Here is a 21,468-nt window from a genome sequence, read left to right as displayed (position 1 = left end):
TATAAACTATCTCTGTGCCAAATTTCATTTAATTTCGTTCAGCTGTTCTGGCGTGATTGACTAACAAACATCCATCCATCCAAACTTTCACATTGATAATAGTATAGATTTTTTTTTAAATTCATTAAAAACAGAAATTTAATTAGTTGGTTAAAACGCAAGTATAATTGAAAAAATTATTTTTTTTATCTTCAGCATGATGTAAAAATCACTTTTTTACTGCAATATTTTCGGAAGTAATAGCAAAAGAGCGCCAACATTTCGCTTAATTTTTAATTAATTAAAATTATAATTAGAAATTTAAAAAAAGTGCTCCGAGATGCGCATTCCCGACCTCCAAAGTATACATGTACCAAATTTGGTACTGTAGGTCGAACGATCTGGCCTGTAGAGTGCCAACACATACATTGAGCTTTATTATAAGTATAGATTGAAGGTATTTCACGAAAAGAAATTATTTGTCAATTATTTTTCTAATAAGTAATTAAAATAGCGACTTGCAAACAAATTTCCGTTGAACCCAAATTTCTGACTTGTATAGAAACTGTGAAAAAGTTTTGACTAATTAAACTCAAACTAAGATTAACTAAGAATTATGTTAAAAGTTTATGAATTTTTTAAAAATTAATTTTAGGAATGCCTCATGAATAAATAAAAAGCACATTTAAATGTTTTATTGCTAAACAAGTCGTAAGTTCTTGACATTATTCGGCTAAATAGATTAATTATTTACACATGTTTTTTATAGCATTAAAAACTTTTCTAGCCTTATTATTAATTGTTATTTTCTAAAAGTATCCATACACTATCCAATTAAAAATCTCTTTACACGGAAATTTATCATACATTTTTCTTATTTATCGGAAAATAAAAACATTATTTGTGCAAAACATTTTGCAATTCATTTCATGTTTTCTCTTCATAAAATACCTTCCCTTCGAAAAAAAAATATAAATTTCGGATAGTTCACAAACACTTAAAGTTTCAAAACAAATTGTATATAGACACGTAAATAAAGTAGTTCTAACTTTTATAATAAAAGAACTATTCTTCTCTAAACAAAAAGAATTCCCTGCAGGTGAAAACCGAATTCGATGCTCTCCAGGAGGGGGGGGGGGGGGGGTGAAACCAATTGACACCTGCATATCCACTTCCTGCACAAAAGTAAACAATTGCAGAAGAAATAGAAATAATGATCATTTTCGAATCGATATTAATACACCCAATGCCCAATAGTTTGTCTCACTATAATTCTCTTTCTGTAAAAAATTTTTAGAACGCCAATTGGAAAGTTTTTCTCTACTGCGAGACATAACAAATAGGGAATGTGATTTGAAAATAAGTAACTCGGTGCACAAAAGATGGAAGGTACGGATTCTCTTTGTTTGATTGGTGGGAAAATGGGACAGAAACTTTGTAGCTTTTTGGAATTTTTCTTCGAAGTTTCGAGAATTGTAAGGAAGTCGGAGGACAGAATGAACAGAACAATGCCGCTGCCTCTAATTGAAAGCTTATTTGATCGTTCAATTAAAGATGGCTTTGATGTTTCCTTTCCAGATACCAGAAAACTGTTTCAGAGATAATTCAGTCTTATCATTTGAATACCAGACTCGCAAAGATTAGCTAATTGAATTATATTAGTTGGATTTAATTTTAAAGATTATTTAACTGAGACAGGGTCGACGAGTTTATTGATTATATTTATTTTCAATCAAATCTCTAGACTCCTTTGTTATTCTCTTATATGAAATAATGAGAAAGTAATTTTTTGACTAATAGTTAAAAAAATTCAAACTCGAGATTTTGATGAATCACCACATTTCAGACATCCGAAAAATCTATTTTTGGCATTATGTCTGCTTGTAAACACGATAGCACACAAACACTTTGAGCGAGACATGTGAAATTTGATATATGGATTTATGACCAAATTTGTAGATTTTCTATTATATTTTGAATGAAATCCATTAAAAAAAACTATCTGGCTGGTTGTTCGAATACAAAGAAACTCGGTAACTCAAACACAAAAACCTATGTAGATAAAGCTTAATATTGTTACGAAATTTCCGGGGTTCGTTTGGATAGTGGATGTTATATGGTGTGGAGAACACTCAATCAGCAGGCGGCAGTAGAAAATAAAACAACGACGTTTATTTACACGAAGACACACAGGACAGCACAAAGACGACAACTATATACAGCACAGAAGACGATTATCTTCAGCCGAGACGTGCAGCATACAACAGTATACACAGCAGCATACAACAGTATACACAGCAGCATACAACAGTATACACAGCAGCATACAACAGTATACACAGCAGATCTACTCCGTCGCTGCTCCGCTAGTCCCTGGAAGACGAGTTCTTCGCCGTCGCTTCCGACTACTCTTCAACTCCACTGGTCCACGACTCAATTCACCGTCCGTTCACCACTACGACGACTCCACTGGTCCACGACCACTCTTCTCTGTTGCTTCCGACCACTCAATTCTGCTCTGCTCGGCCGCTTCCGACTTCTCAATTCACCGTCCCGGTTCACGACTGCCCGGCAGCTGCGGCTGCTTCCTTTTATAGGTCACAGGAGGCGGGGCTAGACGCCTCTCAACCAATCAGAAACGTTCGAGGCGTATCTCCGTTCCTACTCGACGGATCGAGAAAATTCTCGATGGTTCGGGTATAATCTATTTTGGCGCCAAAGTCGCCAAATTCGTCGCCAAGTCGCCAAATGGTCGCCAAGTTTGTCGCCAAGCTCTGGGTCCTCCTATGGAACCAGCTATACTGGGAAGCCGCATCGCAGGTTCGTAACAATATATAGGTTTGGCATCTAAAATATTGATTTTCAAGTTTTAATCAAAACGGTCGAAAGGTGTTCGTCGGTGCTGTTTGTCTGTATACATTCATTAGTGCAAACTTAAATCAATGAATCTCTGTATGTTACCTTGTGACTAAAACTGAAAATCTGTGCTAAATTTTGGTGTCAACCGACCAAAAAAAAAACATCACAGATCTTCGAAAATACAAGGGCTGTTCAAATGAAAAGATACGAATCTACACTGAGTATAAATGAAGACTATTCAAAGTATACACAAACAAAAACAGAATTTCCAATGTATTTTAATAACAAATGAATTATTTTCTGAATATAATTCATGTTTGATATTATTAGTTCATTGAATAATTCAAACCTGAATGCATTACTGTCACAATAACCGCCATATCGTAATGATATATTGGAATCATGGAATATTATTTGCAAACGATTTTAGAACACGAAAATCAAAGCAAATATACACATGTAACTTCATTTTTATAACAAACGAATCATTCTTATTTATCAAAAACATTTTTCAATGTATTTTTATAATAAATGAATTATTTTCTGAATATATTTCATTAGTTCTTATCATTTGAAGTTCTCTGAATAAATAAAACCTGAATGAATCACTCCAAATTATACCCATCAATAGCGTATCATAATGTACACAAAAGTTCAGAATGTTATTAGCAAACGATTTTAGAACTTCCTGACAGGAACAACTAACAGATGCAAGTCCATTTCTATAACAAAACGAATAATTCTCATCTGACAAAAACAGAATTTTCAATGTATTTTTTTATAACAATTGAATTATTTTCTGAATATATCTCGCATTCGATATTAGTTCTCTGAATAACTCAAACCTGAAAAAATCTCTACTACTGTTCGTTTAAGTATTTTGAGAGAACTACTTTTGACGATTCTATCTCATTAAAGGATGAACACATTTCCGGAATTCTTCGTCCTTCTTTGACCTTGATTTTCGCCCTATTAGATACTTTTTGGTACAATTTTTTTCACGTGTATCTGAATATCGTGTCGTTTTTGATCGCATTATTTTAATTCAGTCTGCGAGTAATCCGAGTTTATTTTATTGTTAAATGTAAATCTCCCCTCCTTCCATCTTTCCTCTCACCCCTATTTTGACGAATTAAATCCACCCTAACGCATGCGCAAACGCGCGGAGGGTTTTAGAATCCGTTCAATAATCGTAACCGTCAGAAGAATATCATGGTATATACAAAAGTACAATATATTATTAGCAAACCGTTGTTGTATCTGTTTGTTGTTTCTTAGTAACTAACAGATGCATTCATGCTTCACTACTTCATTTTTATAACAAAAGTCCCACAAAAACAATTTTTAACGGAGAATCGAAACATTCACCAATTTACACCTGCTTAACTTTATCTCAAATAAAAGTAAACAATTGAAGATAAAGGAACAGAAGTAATGATCGGGTTTTTCCAACATCGATGTTTATGCTTCTACTCACAAAATAAGTTTTGTCCAATAGTTTGCCTCCCTGCAATTCTCTTTCTGCAAAAGTTTTAGAGCGCCAATTGGAAAGTTTTTCCCCCTGCGCGCAAAAAAATAAGAACGAAGAAATAGAAGGAAATCCCAAAGTAAGTAACTATGCACAAAAGGGAGGGGGGAGAGAAGAATCTTGTGTTTGAATAGTTGGGAGTGAAAACAAAGCACTTTCTGGAACGAACCCTTTAGAATTTTTATTTGGGGTTGTTTAAGATCGAAACAAAGTATAGATTTTGAAAGCTTGAGTGGATGAATGGAACAATAACACCGACTGCACTTTGATTAACTTTTAATGAAAGATTTCGATTAGATCGCTCGATTAAAGATGACTTTGAAGCTTTGTTGTTGAAGCTTTCTTGTTTGTTAAGAGGGAAATTTGTAATCTAGTTCCATCCAGTATTCAAAGGCAACAAACACTATGTATTAATATTTACTTAACTTATCTATCAGTTGATCCATTAATGTTAATTAATTTTCGATACTATTTGGAAGGCGCCATCTACTGGTGTATTTTAGAAAAATATCGATTGCAAGATTTCATAATATTTGCAGTGTAACTAAAACTAATTGCAAACTAAAAGTTAGAAAGTAAAAGCGTGCTTTTATTTATGTACTAAAAAGTGAATTTCTTTTTTTTTTCTGACGATGATAAGAATTTCGCAAAGTCATGAAATATTGGAAAGAATACAGGGGGAAATGAAACCACAGTAATTGCCATAAAAAAGAAAATCTGGAAGGAAAAAAAATGAAAAATGTGAAATAATGTATGTGGGAGCGAATGCGTCTATCCTAAGAATGCATTCACTTCGAAACGGTATCTAAGGGTTAAATATTATATTCCATGGTACATATTTACAGTTTTAAGGTCAAACAATGGTTTGGGCATCTCCTCGTACCACCACAGTACCATGGCTCACAGCCGATCAACGCCGAACAGTACAGCACAGCACGGGATCTCAAGTCTTATTTAAGATTCATTATAGTTCTTAGCGTTACCCCTGGCGCCGCCTGCGCCATCTCGTGAGGAGTTTCGAGACTGTCACTACAGCTTCTACATGCACAAACATGATTAAAATTCAAATTTATTTATAGGATTTCATGTAATACTTTAAAAATAATATTTGTTTGAATATGTAGAATTCAAAATAAATAACTTAAATTTATTTTTAAAATACTAAAAGAGTTTTTAAAGCTTTTTTTTTAAAATTGTATCAAAGAGTTATCCATTTCCGCCTGCTCCGTACACCCACCCCAAGAATCCCATTATGATTTTTTTGGGATCATTGCATAATCTCAGCTCACTTTTCTCACGTGTTATGTACTATGTATTTCCTCTAGCAGTAAAATAATTATAAATCTATTCATTACTAAATGTTAAGTTAAATTATTTAAATTCCATGAACTTCTAACTACTGATTAATTGTTAATTATTATTAAATTACGTGGCCTGAAGTACTAAAAACTAAATCATCAGTTTCTAAAATTAAAATCTTTTGATAACATATTTATATATGTAGGACGGTATCTGGGGGTGAAAGGAACTTTTAGAAAAATGGGAATCATAATTTCCGAATTTAAAAAAAACAATTTATTAAGACGACATATGATAAAACATATCAATATTTACACTATTTACAGTTGCGAGATAAGATTTAACTAGGAGCAGGGTTCATCAGAAATGGAGAAATCGCTAAACCTAAAAAGGATAAGTAAAGGCAACACGTAAACAGCGTCAGATCTCACTCGTACATCACCGCCACCCGAAAAATCGAGTATTACTACTCCTTTTGGAGCCTGCAAGGCGTCCTGACGTCATGCCCGCGAGCCTCTGCTATTGGATGCCAAAACCCGTCCAAATCCGACTTGACTTGATTGGCGTCGCCCTCTCTTACAAACGAAACCAATTAAATACTTCAATTAATCACCATCCCCGAAACAAGTTTACAGCCAATATCACTTCTTACGTATATATTAGAAAAATCAAAAATGCATAATTATAAGATCTTTAAAAATCAAAATAGAATTTACTTTCTTTTTCCTATTTTCATAAGATGTATTTCATCAAAATGGGTCGACATAATGTTAATAGCTTGACGTTCAAAACGGAGAGTATTAATTAGTTACCTAGAAATTGATTTTAATGGCACAAAAGCCAAGCATGTACATATTTAATTAATCAATTTTGTTGAATTATATCTTATTGCAAAAAGATCCATATTATTTTAAATTATATTTGTGTAAATGATAAATCATTTTGAGTGGTTAACTATACTCCAAATTCTGGAAATTAAATGGCAATGCTCCTGTAACTCAAACTTCGTTCTATTGATTAAAACCTATGCATCTCTATTTTGTTCGCTCAGACTGAATTTTCTTATGAATGATTCTGCAATGCTTTCATTTGCGTTTCGACGATTTCGATTCGAAACTGTGTGATTTACGCTTGATTTTTCGTACTATTCAACTTCAATAGCGGTCTTCTACATTTTCGTTTAAAAAATCATTTGAACAATGCGGAAGTTGAAATGTTTCAAAATTTACGACAAAAGTCCATCTTTTGTAGCTAGTATTCACCAATGGCCTGCAGTTAATACGCAAGTACAAATTTTCTATACCATATCATGAAGCATACAGTTTTCATGCTTGTGAAAATAAGAATCTGGACACTCATGAACACTCATTCATAGTCTTGACCAAGGTCCACTATTTTAAATGAGAATGGGGAATAATATCTCAATTAGAGGGTATGCGAGAAAATTTTTGGTCAAACACTTCAGCAGGGTTTTTATTTTATTTTTTCTTGCTATCCATTGAAAATTAAGCTTACTTAAGCCATGTTTACCTTTTAAATCGAAACATTTTGAATTTTTTTTCTTATTATTAAAATTGTATTTATTTCCTAGTTATATCTATTACTAGCCGCCTTTGGCGACCAGCCGGTTCGCCAATCTTAATGCTCGTTAAAATTTTAATAATTAAATATTTTATGTAATTCTTACTTTAATAGCCTTTTCATTAAAATATTTTAAAACTTCAAATTTTGATAGTCATATAATTCACTCATAATATTATAAAGGCCTTCAGTCATAACGTAATATGTATCTCTCTCATTTTCTGTTAGCTCCCGCAGAATTTATACTTTAAATTAAAGTGGAAATGATTTATCTGCAATTAATATATTAATATTTTTTTACTGAAACAAAGTTTTTAATAATATGATTACTGAAAACAGAGTCACTGAGTATTTAAACCTTACTAAAGAATATATTTCTTAATTTATGTAATATCTCAGGAAGTTGTCAACAAAATTTTCTCATATTCATCATGAGCAGATCGATTAATTATCAATGTTTGATTTTAAATGCGTCAAACACTAAGAAAATAAACAGAATCTTTAAAATAATCGGTCGAAAACAGGTAAAAAAAACTACTTAAAAAACGATGTACTTAAAACTATAAGCATGTACAAAAAATATATGACTAAAATAAATAAAATTTAATTACAAAAGCATGCAACTAACCTAAAAATAATTGAAATCAAGTCCGCATTCTTTGAAAATAGTTGTCAACAATCAGATCACAATGCGCATGCGTGAATTTTCAACGCCAGTTATAGTAACGCAAATGGGGGAATTTTCTACACCAGTTCGGGTAACGTTACGCAGATAAGAAATTTTTAATTTCCTTTACTCTGTTTTATTTTAATTCAAAAGTACTTCAGAATGAATCTGAAAGATCGATTCATTAACAATGTTAAATTTTAATGTATCAAACACTAAGAAAATAAACAGAATCGTTTCAAATAATCGGCCGAAAATATGTTAAGCCTATCCTTGTTAGCGTGGGGAGAAAAAACTTTATCCTTACTCATTTGGCGATGGGGAAATGAAAAGATTTTTTGGTGGGAAAGTTAGTTTTTAATTAATAATTAAAATTCCAATTAAAAATTCAAAAAGGGACCCCAGGTGCACATTCCCGACCTCCAAGATATGCATGTGCCAAATTTCGTTGCTGTAGGTCGAACGGTCTGGCCCGTAGAGCGCCAACACACACAAACATTGAGCTTTATATAATTATAGATTATCGGTTATATTCTAGTTTTATTATTATTTGTTATTATGAGTATGAATTTTCCAGCGGCAAATGTCACCATGTCACTCTTTGACTATTAACATTCAAAGGTCTTTTTGAAATAACTGGTTGATTAAAATATTTTTAAATGGTTTTTGAACCTTTGAACAAAATTATTTATACAATAACCTCAATATTTATTTATTACAAACAAATAATTCCCTCTCGACAGAAAAATAATTCCCGCTCGGCTTGCAGATGAAAGCCGCTTTCGAACAACTCCTGGGGAAGGGGGGATCAGTCGACACCTGCGGATCCACTTCCTGGATTAAAGTAAACAATTGAAAAAAAAATGGAAAAGGAGTAATGATCATGTTTTCCGAATCGATGTTGATATACTCTTCTGTAAACAAGGTTTACCCAATAGTTCGTCTTACTGTAATTCTCTTTTTGCAAAAGTTTTAGAGTGCCAATTGGGAAGTTTTTCTTTCTTTCCGGTGATATAACAAAAAGAAAATAGAAGGAAATCTGATTCGAAACTAAGTTGCCTAATGCGCAAATAATAGAGGGTAGAGGTTCTCTTTCCCTCGCTCTCGGAAGAAGATAAACAAAGAAAATCGTTTTGAGAAAGGTGTCGGTTTTCTAACGCTTTGCTAGAAATTTTTTTGAAGATCTAAAAAATGTGTAATAGATTGTTGTATTCGAAAATAATGAATAGGGCAATAACGCTTCGATTAATATTAAATAAACGGTTTCGATAGAATTAATACGTGTTTACACGATACAAGTCAACGGCTTGAGTCTTTTTGAAATTTTAAGTCGACTGCATATAGTTTTATCACTAAATAGTTATAATTGCTTATATTTTACATCATATTCTCTAAAAAATATATTTCAGGATTGTGTATTAGAACTTAAATTTTTTTATATGTATCATTAGTCCCTAATTTATATATAATTTAATATCGCTTTCTTTTGTTTTAGAATTATTAGTCCACTTTGAATTTACCGGAATAAATATAACTCATTGTATCCCAGTATGTATGAGAGATGTTGATTATTCTGACTTAAATTATTTATTAAATTAGATTTCAAACTTTAAAATATATCATCACATACACTATGTAATTTAAATCCTAGTTAATCTCATATTTTTCTTATTTTAAATTAGCCCCAGTTACTTTATTCTCAAATTTTCATATTTCCTTATTCAAATCTCACATTTTTATTTAAATATTTCTAATACACGCTCTAAAAATGGCTGAGTCTAGAATTCCCACGCTCCAATCGAAGAAATAGAAATCCCTAATGCCTAAGGCATACCATCCGAAATCACAAAAGATTCCCTTTCCTAAATCAGTATATGTCGAAGAAATCTCTAAAAGAACCTATTAGGAAAAGCAATAAAGGAAAAATTTATCACAATTTGTTCTTGTGTTCCGGTGCAAATAGACGTGTTCCTCTTTTTCCCTCTACGTATAAATCAAACTCACCCGTGGAAATAATTGATGTTAATTAGAAATTTGCCTTCTTTTCAAGCATCTTCATCTTCAAAACTATGTTTATATATAAATCATAAAAATAGACAAAAGCAGAAAGATAATGCAGTTTTAAATAATCAAAAAGGATGCATGAAATATAAGCAGATAAAACAGATTTTATTCACAGATCATGTATGGGACAGGTGATCCATGGCGTGATGTTTAATTTAGAAAATTATTATCGTAGAATTTTTACACTATCTTAAGATCACACTTTTAAGGATACCTTTCGCATTACTTTTTAAGGATACCCGTTGCAATTCTTTCTCAAATATTCATGAATTTTTAAATTCGAATCTATTTTATTTGCATTTACAGAAACAATGTTTTTACTATTATTCTAGAAATTCTAAGATTCTAACTAGTTTCTTTGTTCGTTCATTAACCATACGATCCATTCTTTTGCCAATGTCAAAATATTTAAAAAATAATAATAATTTTTGGATATTAAATCCGACGTAGGATTTTCACTTCAGCTTTTATTACTTTCTCTCATACGTAGTACAGAGGAAGTAAATAATCGTTAAGAATTCGAGATTTTGACGAATGTCCACATTTCTGGGAAATTTAAGTTTGTCTATTTACCTGTGTCTACTCAAAAACTTTGAGTTTGACGGATGAAATTTGGTATACCGACTTAAAACCGTATCTTCAGAATTCTGTCAAATTTTGAATAAGATCCATTCAGAGGTGGTCTGTCTGACCGGCTGTCCGAATATATAATTCAACACGATAGTTACAAAATAAAGAAATCTAGATAAATAAAATTCGGTACACAGATTTAGCATTTTCAATATAGACGCCTATCAAATTTTGCACGAAATCCAACGAGGAATGGACCGTCTGTCGGTCTGTAACGTACTCTCAGAAGGAAATAAATATGATAACTTGAATACGCAATCATTTTAATTTATCAAGTTTCATATGTGATTGTCCAAAAAGTATCAAATTTTGCTTTCAATCGATTGGTAAAAATGTGTCTAAAATACTAATTCGATTTTTGTTTAAAATTAACTACTTTTTCGGAATTAATCGCCAAATAACTCGCCAAGAACCACAAGATAAATTCAATGAAAGTGCTAAATTTATGCCAAATGTTAATATTTCATAACTAGTGTATGCCAATGCCATGCAAGGCGTTCATCGAGATATCTTTATTAAAGAGTATGCGAGGAAATTTTGGGAAGACCACGCCCGCTAGTTTTACTATACATATACTTTTTTTAAATTTTCGCGAGTAGTCATTTATAGTAGACTGATTTATAAAATTCATATTTTTTCAGCTTATCAAACAGCACGGAAGCAATTTTAAATAAATGCATTTCATACTAATAATTTAACAGCCAAGTTAGCCATTATTCCGAACGATTATGTTGGTGGCCAACGGCAGCATTTTAAAAAAAAATGGCAAATAAATTACAAAACATTCAATTATTTTAAGCGCTCGAATAAAAAGTTTACTAAAGCTGTTAAAAACTGTTGTTCAGTCTACCCAATACCTGCAAAATATGGACATCATTCATTAGTCAGCGCATTTTAAAACATTTTCTAAGAATAGTGCCATTAAATTTAAACGATATTTAATTTCGGTATAATTCTAGTCAATTGTTTCGCCAAACATGCCAACAATAAAAAGTCGCCAATCAAGGTGGATGACCATATTAAAAATACCATGAAACAGTTACAGTTACCCACTATTTATATTAAAATTATAAGATTTATTGATCACGATTGTTCTATCTAAGAACACTTCTTTCTGAGCCTTTATGGATCACGATTGCTGTATCTTAATTCAATTCTGAAATAACGAACTTTTGCAAACCACCTGCGCTAGTCTGTACTTTAGACAATAAATTCGAACACACCATGCATCTGAAGAAGGCAACGGGTAGTTTTTTTTAACATAAAAAACATGCTGTGGTTTTGCTAGTAGCGGGGGCGGGAACTTAGTAACTTGGCTAATTCATTATATTCACATCGAATTCACAAATAAAATATTTCTAATAATATTTATGATTATATTTCTGATTATCATCAGACATCGGATTGTTGAACACACAACTTATCGAATAGTCACGGGAAATCCAAGAAAAGAACAACACATCGCAAAGAATTCGATTAGAATGTTAAGATGGAAAACTGTGAAGTCAAGATAAACGATTTCGAATTGCTCGAGCAGATGTTCTGACAAAATTCATAAACAGACGATTTTAATTCGAATAAAATAATTTGGTGAGAATTCCAGAAGATTAAATATTACCCGTTCACAGTTCACTGTAAAAATAACACTGAGTATTTTATTAGGAGTAACAATGCCCTCGATTATAAAACGTAATTTAATAAAATTCTTTAATGGATGTTTATTTGTCGATTATTTTAAATTTTCATTTCTTACAATATAGCTGTAGTAAATGCACAACTCGGCAACTGAAAAAAAATTGCAAACTAATCAGTATTAGGGTTACTAGGAAAATTTTTCCGCTTGTCTTTTTAGGTTACCACATTGGCGATTAAATTAGGATTAAATGGAAAAATCTCGCCTTCCTTCAAAGTTGCACAAGCTTTAAATAGAGCTTTCTTTTGTCTCTTTTGTAATCTAACCCTATGAACGTCAATTCTATTTAGGGTTGTAAATATCATTCAAGAAACCTTATCCTAATTAGTTAAAATAACGCATAAAAACTTACCTGGAATAAGACGTCTAAAACTCTAATTGGATTTTTCATTCTTTCTCTTCTTTCGATGTGAGCGACGATGCACACTACTTCTCAACCAGTGCACACAATTCTCGCTATTTGCCATCCTTATATTCATAGTTTATTTTTCTTTAAACTTCGAGTCCCTTTTGTTCCGTAACTAGATGCTAATGAAACCCCCCTGTTTGCCTGAAAATGTCAAAAGCGCCTCTTTACGAGTCGCACGAATTCCGCTCTCCATTTGCATGTTGCCATTCTTCGGAAACATAAAAGTGCGTCGCCAAACACAAGTTGCCAGTTTCGAAACGGGATTCTCGCGTGATCTCGTTTGCGGTCGGCTCGCCGCTTTTCGATCGTGTTTGTTCTTGGAGAGGGTTCGAAAGTGGCACTTGAAAGAATTTAGAGGTCAGTGGTCTGGGCTAATCGTTGAAGGTGTCTCATGTCTCAGGTGTTTTAATTTTGAAGCCTTAAATATCGCTAGTCTATACAACCAAAAAAATAATAATTTTGTTATTCAGTGTATGATCTTTACATTTAATTTGTAGATTTCTATGTAAAGATCATATACTGAATTTCAATCAAATTTTGGACGAAATCCTTTCAGAGAATGTCTGTCACTCCGGCTATTCGAATGCAAGTTAAAACGATAAGTATAAAACGCGAAGAAGCTGTTCAATAAAATCTGGTGCACTGATTCAGCATCTGAAATATAGACATGAAACATCGTTTGAATGAAATCTGTCAAAAGGTTGACCGTGCCCCCTCTCCTCAAAAGGAACTATAGGCACTAGTGGCCTGGTGTCGGCTGCCGTGTTTGAGGGTCCCAGGTTAGCGACCCTATTTCATAGAACAACCACCATGTAAACGGGTCTGGTGCACGTAAACTCTGTAGAAGCCAAATATCCCTTCGCTAATGTGGTGCGGAAGCTTGGAGAGGGACGTGCCAGTTCAGATGTCTTCGTTATCTGCCCCCGCTTCGAAATCATGAAATCTGTCCCGAAGTATCCCCGAAGGTCACTTTAAAATGGGACGTTAAGATAATTAAATAAAATCTGTAGGAATTGGCACTTCTTGACTCCTGCTTTAGAAAATGCTGCTCGATTGCATGTAGTTTTTAAAATATCCTTCTTTTCATCTGGCGAAACTTCAAATGGCCCATCAATGCTATAACCGTTTACTGCTTCTAAATATTAAATTTAAAACCAATTAACCCATTTGCTGCCGCTGTCCCTATTTGGGGATTTAGGAATTTTATTTATACTACTCGGTGCCAAAATTATACTTCATACGCCAGACAGTTTATTTTCATTCTGTATATATATACAGGGTGTTTCAGTGAACCGTTTCAGAACTTCTAAGAGTGGTAGGGTACATCCTGACAACTCGAAATCATAGAGCAGTGTGGGGTCGGAAATGCTTTCCTAAAGCGGTGTTGTACACAGAAGCACCATAAAGAAAAGAGACTGTAAATGAGAAATCGTATTAATAATACATGAAAAGAAGCAAAAGGTACATGGATTAAAGTAAGTGTTCGAAGTTTCTTCCACGGGCTACAATGCACGCCTCACATGTCTGACGCATGGACATCCGAACATCCTGGAATACTCCAGGTATATCTCGAATCTCTCCGGCAGCTACTGCGATTCTTGCAACGAGCTCCTCAGCAGTGTCAACAGGGGTGTCATAAACTAGCGATTTCATATGACCCCAGAAATAAAAATCAAGACATGATAAGTCGGGTGACCGAGCAGGCCAACGCACGGGACCCCCACATCCGATCCACCGTTGACCAAATGTGATATCCAGGTAGTTACGAACATCTCCGCTATAATGGGCAGGGGCTCCATCGTGTTGGAACCACATTGTCTGTTGCGTCGATGCAGAAATCTGTTCATCTCGCAAAAGTTGTGGCAATACTTGCTGCAGAAAGAGCAAGAACGTAGGTCCGGTTAGACGACCCGGTAACAGGTAAGATTCGATGAGGTGATCTCGCACAATACCGACCCATACATTGACCGAAAATCGATTCTGTGCTGCACGACGTCGTATTGCATGCGGGTTCTCGACCGCCCAGATATGGTCGTTATGCGTGTTGAAAATTTCTTCCCTTGTGAAGGACGCCTCATCGGAAAACAACACTTCAGCAGGAAAAAGGGGATTTGTAGCACATTTTCCCAGGTACCACTGTTCGAAAGCAATACGAGGTACATAATCCTCCGGTTTCTGTGTCTGGACACGCTGCACGTGAAACGGATGCATGTCTTCTGCTCGAAGAATCCACCAAACGCTGCAATGGGAAACCCCGACTGCGTTTGCTACACTTCGTGTACTCGTTCTTGGATTCCCCTGTACATGCTGCAGCACATTCTGTTCGGCATCTGCAGTCCGTGTTGTTCTTACCCTGCCCCTATGAGCTCTTTCTAATGAACCTGTCTCAGCTAATCTCTGATGCAGTCTTGCAAAGACATTATGACTGGGAATATGTCTCGTCGGATATCGTTCCGCGTACGAACACTGTGCGGCTGGCCCACTACAATTTGCAGCCCCGTACGCCAAATGCATATCGGCTAACTCTGCGATTTTTGTAATCATCCATCCTACTAACTTGGCGTTCTTGTGCGAAATGAAGATTCCCTGCACGAAAGCTCGGACTTTTCGCACAACGCCATCTACCGCTTCAGGAAAGCATTTCTGACTGCCCATGGGTATATGATTTTGGTTCGTCAGGATGTACCCTACCCCTCTTAAAAGTTCTGAAACGGATCACTGAAACACCCTGTATATTAGTCAATATTGTATGTAGCAAAAAGTATGTGTTCTGTGCTTCGTTTCTTTACAAAAGCGAACAGATTTGAAATTTGCTATAAGTTGAACGAAAAAGAACTATCGTATTTGGAGCATTGTATTTTTGGTTAGTTTTTTATATTATAATGAAATACCGCATGCAAATATGTAATTTAGAGATTATGGTAACGATCTGTACTTACTCAATTTTTTTTTATCGAAATGACTTTATCGAATATCTTATAACGAACCGTTTTTCATAAATATCAAATATTTTCGAAACAAAATAGTTCTATATAATTATATAGTTGCACAGATTGTTGTGCATATATATAACTTGTCTAGCCAACTTTTTTTTTCTTAAAGGCAGTTAATGGATTAATAGAGATTCAAATCAATTTCAAATCATGAATTTTTTTTCACTTGAAAGGTTTTCCAGTATAGTTTATTTGAAATTGTGAAAATAAATCAGTATGTGCAATTTTGTATGGGTATTTCAATAAACGATTTTATTAACTATCAATCATATATCTTTAATTTTTTGAGACATCTCTTAGTTTTTTTAATTCTGATACATCTGTAATTCGATTAGCAGTGAATATTCATGAGTTTCATATTTTCCCAGTTCAATGATGTGAAACTTCTGAAACTTCGTTTTTCATTTTTACTTAAAATCAGTTTACCAAAAATTTGAAGGAAAAAAAAAGGATAGTTTATGGGTTAATTAAATGAAATTTACTTTTCAGTTTTGAAAATTCAAATCTAAATTTGCAATTCATTTTTTCAGGAGCTTTTCAAACATTTATAACAATTTAAATAAAGGGTGTCCCAAAATTAAAGTGATATTTGAATTTTCCACTATTCGTACAGTAAAGTGTTGCCAACCCTATTAAAAAAACCATTTGGCAGCTGATAGTTTAGCGTTAGTAAAAATGGAGCGTTACACGATAGAGCAATTTCATTGTGGAAAAATATTTAAAAAACAATGAAAGTCTGACGGCCACAGTTCAAAAATTTGAGAATTTGCCACCCCCCCCCCCTCAGATCGTGTGATTTAATACCATTGGATTTCTTTTTATGGGATTATTTGAAGTCAAACTTCTGTGGTGAAAAGCTTATAAGCCATATAAAAGCTACAAAACACATGCAATTGCTTTTTTCTTGTGATCTTGTCACTCGGCTGCGAACCACAAAGTCCCAGGTTCTATCCTCGCTCATCGCAAACCGCCCCAGTTCTATGCCAACAAGACCACAAGCAGGCGTCCAATAAAGGAAGAAATTCAACGAAATTCAGCCACATTTATGCAAAATGGATATGGAAAATTTCGACAAAAGAGGGCGTATGTGCCAGCAAAACCGTGGATGCCATTTGCCCTATTCCATATATAACCCTATTGCGTGTACTTTATGATTCAATTAAAATATAACAGTTTAAAGGGAAAAAAACTGTTTTTTTATTTAATTCAAATCTTTAATAACTCCATAATTCAATTTGACTTCATATAACCCTATAAAAAGAAATCCATTGGTGTCGAATCACACGATCTAAGGGGTCAATTCTCAAATTTTCGAACTGTAGCCACCAGACTTTCATTGTTTTTTAAATATTGTTCAACAATGAAAACTCGTTGCTCTATCGTGTAACGCTTCGTTTTTACGAACTCTAAGCTATCAGCTGTCAAATATTTTTTTTTTTTTTTTTTTTTTTTTTTTTTTTTTAATAAGGTTGCTAACATTTTACTCATGAATGGTAGCAAACTCAAATATTGCGTTAATATTGACACACCCTTTATCATCGCTCCTTTCAATCAGGTAAATTACAACAAAATATTCATCTGCATTATTAGAAGCGCCCACAAGTGTCTATGTCTACTCAAACACTCGAACCGAGTTCTGAGAAACCAATAATTCCCTTCAGTATTTACAACAATTCTCCTGTCCGATGGTTCCACACTGATTCCACCTGCCTTGACATGCTGTCTGTAAACCGAGCCCTCTGATTGGCTGGTCGTGTCTTGCAGTTGTCAAATGGGAATCACGCTCGCAGATCTCGTGACAAGAGCGTCTCGCAATCTTGGAGTTCTGTAAATTAAACTGAGACAACTCAGCCCAGGTTGAATCGAGTGTCCAGATTTATTGCATTAAAGAGAAGGATGTTTGGTTCGAACAGCACGTTCTGCATGCTTTCTGCAATTCTCCTGATTATCCAGCTTGTTAACTGTCACTTTAGTTCCTAATTTCGGTGTAGACGTGTGTTTTGTAATGTAATATGTCTGCCTTTAACGTTATTTTAACGTTGGTTTTAGAATATTCGAGAAAAAGTATTGCAATCGTTAAAAAGTTTAACTCGCGATTTTGACGAATTTCCACTTTTCAGACCTTTTGGAATCTGAAAAACTCATTTCTGGAATTATATCTGTCTATGAACATAGCAACTATAGAAGTTTTGAACTAGATGAGTGAAATTTGGCACTTCATATTTACACCAAATTTATATAATTCTATTGAATTATGTGTTTTATAATTTAAGGTTTTGCAAAATCTCCAGTTTTCAGAGCTCTTCGAATTTGAAAATCTCATTTTGGAATTATGTCTGTCTATGAACATGATAAAAGAAAACGTATTGAGCTGCATGGATGAAATTTGGTTCGTCGTCTTTACACCAAATTTGTATACTTCCATAAATTTTTGTGTTTTTTTAATTTGGGGTTTTGAAGAATCTCCAATTTTCAGACTTCTTCAAATTCAAAAAACGCATTTCTGGATTTTTTTCATATGTGTGAATGTGGTAATTATAAACACTTTGATCTAGACGTATGAAATTTGGTACGTCATCTTTACACTAAATTGAAGATTTAAATTAAATTAGGATTTTTTTTTTTTTAATTTGGGGTTTTGATGAATCTCCAATTTCCAGACCTCTTCAGATTCCAAAAAACACATTTTTGAAATTTTCCTTATTTATTAATATGATAACTATAAACATTTTGAGCTAGACGGATGAAATCTGGTACATCATCTTTAAATCAAATTTTAGATTTCTATTCAATTATATATTTTGTAATTTAGGATTTTGGCGGATCTACATTTTTCAGGCCTCTTGGAGTCTGAGAAACGTTTTTCTGGAATTGTGTCTTTAAATATGATAACTAAAAATGTTTTGAGCTATGCAGATGAAATCTGGAACGCCGCTCTTTGGTACATAAGTTTTATGCGTAATCAATCCTCGACCTAATTTATAACCTCCGAAATCCAAACGGAAATCTACCACCATACTCTTGACGATTCTACACTACAAATATTCAATCTGTGTACTAAATCTTATCTATCTAGCTCTCTTCGTTTTGTAGTTATCGTATTAACTTATATTCGGAGAGACGAACTTCATCTAAATAGATTTTACTCAAAATTAGATAGATGCAAATTTGGTGTGAAGGCCCTATTCCAAATTTCAATCGTCTAGTGCGAAGCATATATGGGTTATCTTTGTCACAGACGGACAGACATTTTCCTTTTTTTTTTTTCCGAACTGAGGGTGGTCTGAAATGTGGAGATTCGTCAAAATCTCGAGGTCGAATTTTTGGACGATTGCAATGTTTTATTTTTATATGATTTGTATGATTGTTATATGATAACTATATATACATTTTTTTTTAAAAAAAAGTGTAAAACAATATAAAAATAAAAAAAATAAAAAAAAACAGCTAGCCACATTCAGTGACCAATTGGTTCGTGCAAATTATTGGGTTTTAAAAATAATTGATATGGTCCTCAGTTGAATCACAGCGATTTCCATCTGACGATTAAACCTATTTTAGAGGTTGTTAAAAATTTATTTTTTACCTTGGTTTATTTTTACATTCTTTTTTCAATGACTTGGTGGTTTTGAATATTATATATATGTAAGCATATGATTTTTGAAGCAGAGGGCAATTTCGAAGACAGTGAAGAGACTTTCGGTTTTTTAGCTTCGTTTTATTTCCGTCCCGGGAGCCATGATTTTTTACTCAAGCAGAAGCGATGAGCGCAACACATAACGACATAACACGAAATGAAGGAAAGCTGATGAAAACTGTATCCCTGTGAATATATTGTAACGAAATTTCCGGGGGTTCGTTTGGATAGTGGGAGTTATATGGTGTGAAGAACGCTCAATCACCAGGCGGCAGTAGAAAATGAAACAACGACGTTTATTTACACGAAGACACACAGGACAGCACAAAGACGACAACTATATACAGCATAGAAGACGATTATCTTCAGCCGAGATGTGCAGCATACGACAGTATACACAGCAGCTCTACTCCATCGCTGCTCCGCTCGTCCCTGGAAGACGAGTTCTTCACCGTCGCTTCCGACTACTCTTCGACTCCACTGTCCACGACTCAATTCACCACCCTTCCCCGGCAGCTGCAGCTCCTTTTATAGGTCTTAGGAGGCGGGGCTAGAAGCCTCTCAACCAATCAGGAACGTTCGAGGCGTATCTCCGTTCCTACTGAACGGATCGGGAAAATTCTTGATGTTTCGGGTATAATCTATTTTGGCTCCAAAGTCGCCAAGTTTGTCGCCAAGCTCTGAGACCTCCTATGGAACCAACTATGCTGGAAAGCTGCATCAAAGATTCGTAACAATATATACTATGAGATTTTAATAGGGATTTCTAACACGTGTCAATCACAAGTAAAGGAAATACAGACATCTTTTAATAGAATTTGTTTATATCAGCAATATTTTATCCCTTCACTCTGAGTGTGGGAACTTGCTGATGTCAGCAAATTTACAAAGCTTCTGTTGAATTAATTAAATAGAAAAAGTGGAATGGGAATAGGAAATAAGAGAATATTTTAGAATGAAGTTAATATGGGCTGAATTGCGATAAAACCTTGGAAATTAATTAGTATTTAATTTAGATTTTAAAATATCATTACATATATATAAAGGATGATATATTTAAAATGTATTATGATATATATAAAAATCATTTATAATAATATTTTATAACTCAATTAATTACCAAAACATTGAAGGGAGTGCAACTGTAAAAACGTGCATTAAAAAATGTTTGAATAATTTTCATATAGTGATTTGTCTACTTTCTACTGTTGCCATTCAATGATAAATAATAAGATCGATTTCTGTGTTACATTCATAAGAGTTTCATATATACAGATATTTTTAGTACGATTAGCAATAACAATAAACTAAAGAAAATTATTGATAAATGCAAGCATCAAAGCCAACTGATTTATTTATTCTACAACAGATCAACTTAAAAAAAATGGTATTGTAAATTTTAAATAATTTTTCTGTTCGAGTAGATCGATAAGTCTATCGCACAAAATTATATTTATTAAACGGAATATTTTCATTTTAAAACATCTGATGAAAATCTCTTAAGCGTTATTTAATGTACAGGATTAGCTTTCTGAAATGCATTCTAAAAAACATGTTTTCATAAAATAAGAATTTGATCCCTTTTAAACCTGACACCGTTCGTTAAAAATATCTTTCAAATCTTCTTACCTTTATCGCCGAATTTCAATTTGTTTTTTCAAAACAAAATAACTCTTAAAGCAATTCGGTTTTAGCAGGAAATATGCTTTCATTAAAATAACTTCTCATATTTCTACCCATTTATTCAAGGTATAAACAAACAAACATGTTTCTCGAAAACATATTGAAATTTAGAATCGAATTTCTACAGCTTTTATATTCGTAATAAATTACGAACAGAAACATATTGCTGCTTGTTCGCATTAGAAAAAAATATATATTGAAGATTTAAATTTCCATTACTTTTTTTTTTTTTTGCGTATTTACATATTTTCGCCAAATAAATCCCTATGGTGAACTGCACAGCTGAAATTAGATGCAACGTTCCTATCTTCAATAATGTTTCACATTTTATGATAGCATTAATATTTATTTGAAATAATATCTCTTTTATCGTAACTGGATTTTTTATTTAGTATACCAGTATAAAGATGTAATTTATTTATTTATTATATGATGAAATATACATC

The 21,468-nt window shown here is 33.4% G+C and overlaps 1 protein-coding gene across 3 annotated transcripts in view; it reads left to right on the top strand.

Annotated features, from left to right (window-relative positions):
• Window positions 1-21,468, top strand: part of LOC129957168 (peripheral plasma membrane protein CASK-like) — a 666,946-nt gene that overhangs the window by 119,977 nt on the left and 525,501 nt on the right. The gene's annotated exons all lie outside the window — the stretch shown is intronic.

Source organism: Argiope bruennichi, chromosome 11 (assembly GCF_947563725.1).
Source record: "Argiope bruennichi chromosome 11, qqArgBrue1.1, whole genome shotgun sequence".
Classification (NCBI taxonomy): Eukaryota; Metazoa; Arthropoda; class Arachnida; order Araneae; family Araneidae; genus Argiope; species Argiope bruennichi.
Note: the sequence above shows the minus strand (reverse complement) of the source record. Positions and strands in the feature narration are given on the sequence as shown.